This window comes from Bos javanicus, chromosome 3 (assembly GCF_032452875.1).
Source record: "Bos javanicus breed banteng chromosome 3, ARS-OSU_banteng_1.0, whole genome shotgun sequence".
Lineage (NCBI taxonomy): Eukaryota > Metazoa > Chordata > Mammalia > Artiodactyla > Bovidae > Bos > Bos javanicus.
Window position 1 is genome coordinate 17921174 of NC_083870.1, and position 2843 is coordinate 17924016.

The following is a 2843-nucleotide window of genomic DNA, read 5'->3' on the forward strand; positions in this document are numbered from 1 at the left end:
TCTTTACCACTGAGCCTCCAGGCCCACCAGCCCTTGGAATGTATTCTTTGAAATACAACTTACTTGCTTCAATCCTCTTCTCTATTATGTAGTTCCTGGCTTAGCATTCCCTTACTCTTTCTGCACCTTACAAGGATAAGGATTTTTTTTTTTTTTTTGCACATGGGCGTCATATCCCCCTGTTTCTAAGGGGTGCTCTCATTGTCCGTGGATGGGGGATGTGTTTGCATGGTGCAGAAGTGTCCATCTCTTCTCCTCACCTTGGCAGGACCACAGTAAATGTTCCTCAGCTCAGAAGGGCATTTCCCCATGCCTTCTCCTCCACCTGCATCCACATACCTAGCCCTCCTAGGGCTCTGGGTTAGCAAACAGAACGCAAATAATCGAACCGAGACATTAATGCCAGAAGAATTGTTTAATTGTTTGGAAAACAGGAGCAGCAAATGAAGGGTGAAAGAAAAGGGTGTCTGGGCATGCTGCCCAAGTTTCCAAGAAGCCGACAGGGTGATGTAGATACATGTCAGCAAAGGTGGTTAGTCGGTTTAGAGCCAGATCCTCATCTGAGATGAAAATTGCAGCTGCTAATTAATAAGAGGTTGAGATCCAGGAAGCTGCCATCCTGTTGTTGCCGCCTTTTCCTGAAGAGTGGCTGCCTCCAGGAACCGGGGATGAGTGGGGCTGACAGCTGACTGAGAGAGGGGAGTGGGCTCCATGCTCTCTCTTCTCCTGGTGGATTAGCCCTTGGCCTCATGCCTGGGCAGACTTCTTATTGGACTTCTGGCACTGCTGAAGGGGTGAATGCTTCTGTTGGCACTTGGGGGCATAGGACTCCTTGCACTTGGGTGGAGGCTGGCAAGGCTCCTTGGTCTGCTGAGGCAGGGCTCAGCAGTGCTTTGGGGGGGGGCAGCACTGCTTTGGTGGGGGGCAGCACTGCTTTGGTGGGGGGCAGCACTGCTGGGGTGGGGGGCAGCACTTCTGGGGCGGGGGGCAGCACTGCTTTGGTGGGGGGCAGCACTGCTGGGGTGGGGGGCAGCACTTCTGGGGCGGGGGGCAGCACTGCTTTGGTGGGGGGCAGTACTGCTGGGGTGGGGGGCAGCACTGCTGGGGCGGGGGGCAGCACTGCTTCACTGGGGGGCAGCACAGCTGTGGGGGAGCACACTGCTTCTGCTTCTGCTGAGACATACTGGGCCGGATGTGCACTGGAAGCAGAAAGACACAGAAGTGAGGAAGGCTGGAGCCTTAGAGAGACTCTTCCTCGAAGAACCTCCTGCCCTGTTCACACCCACCCCACTTTGACCTTGCCCTGGTGGCTTCACTGATTTAAAGTGTGTAAGTTTGTAAGCCGTTTCAAGTTTTTTTGTTTTTGTTTTTGTTTTTGTTTTTTGAGACAAACATGGGAGGAAAGAAGGAGAGATGGAGGGGAGGAAAAGGTGAGAAGAGAAAGGGAGCTAGGTAGAAGAAAACAAAGATGTAAAAAGGGAGAGAAAGAGGAGAGAGAAATAGAGAGTAAGAAAGAAAGGCAGTGAGAAGGAGAACAAAAAGCAATACACTGCCACAGCAAAAATTGTGGAATATGGAACCGGATTTCCTGGGAGCTGAGTCTTGGCTAAACCATAATCCACCTGTATGAGTTTGAGTTACTTAACTTCTTTGTCCTTTTCTTAAGGTCGTTGGAAGCACTAAATGAATATATAAGAATCCATACAGACAAACACACATACATACACACATAAATATGTATATACACACACAAGAACCAGCACATGATGAGTACTGTTGTAAGGATTTCGACTTATTAAATCAATTTCTAACAATTTTAAAAGGCTAACAAGCAGCATCTTAACCACTCTCTAAGAGAATTTGTAGAAAATGGGAATCTAGCTCAACGCTTAATTATAGTTGAGGAAAGCAAAACTCAGAGAAGGAGGTAATTGTTCCATAAGCACTCTGCACAGGGGGCTGGAAGCAGCTGTCCCCAACTCTCAGGGCAGGGTGTGGCCACTGCACCACATGGTCTTGTCCCTGCTGCTCTGAGCTCTCAGGGGCCTCGTACCCCTGATCCCTAAGTTGTTCTCCTTCTTCCCTACATTTACCATTCATTTAAGGGCAGCTTTGCCCCTGAGCTGGTTTCCTCCCTTTCATTTTACCCAGCTCTGCTCAGCACCTGGCCACACACAAACTCACCACACATGCCTCCAGTAGCCTCAGACATGGGCCTCTCAGCAGACCCTCCTCTCCCATCTCAACCCAACTTCTAGTACCATTCAGCTGTTGACTTGCAGCCCAAGATAGGTTGGTCTCAAGTGATACGTAGAAGAGAGATGCCCAAATGAGACCTCTCTGACCAACCACCCAAATCTCTGGCCTCAGTTCCCGGCAGAGTTGGCACTGTGTGGAGCCAGGCTTCCAAGAGAGATGCTCCTTTGTCACACTTACCTTAGTTCACTAGCCGCTGGAGCGTGGGGATGCTGAAGGATGCTGTGGGATGCTCTGAGCCTGTCCACCTTTTATACGTCTCGAATCCCTGTCTGAGGCCATGAGGTGGCCTAGGATTGGGGCATCCTAATTAGGCCCTAGTCACAATAGAATGTACCTTCCTCAAATTCCAGGTTTTAGTCACCTCCTAGGCTGGCAACTTCCTTCTTGGTTTGGCGGGACTTGGGGATGACGGTACCTTCACTCCGGCCCTGGCCCCACCTCCCCATCACTTTACAAGGCCTGGCTGCCTCAGATTTCCAAACCCACTCGTGACTTTTGACTTAGAACCTTGGCATCTGGGATGGTACCAAGCATTTAGGACAGTGCTGGGTGTGAGGGGGTGTGAGGGCAGTGTTCCGAGATGT

The 2843-nt window shown here is 50.5% G+C and overlaps 1 long non-coding RNA gene across 1 annotated transcript; it reads right to left on the reverse strand.

Annotated features, from left to right (window-relative positions):
* Positions 1 to 400: 400 nt before the first annotated feature.
* On the reverse strand, positions 401 to 2557 carry LOC133245291 (uncharacterized). Its single transcript, XR_009735627.1, has 2 exons — positions 2437 to 2557; positions 401 to 1199 (listed from the first exon to the last, which is right to left on the reverse strand). It is a non-coding gene; the product is annotated as an uncharacterized LOC133245291 (long non-coding RNA).
* Between the last annotated feature and the right edge of the window lie 286 nt (positions 2558 to 2843).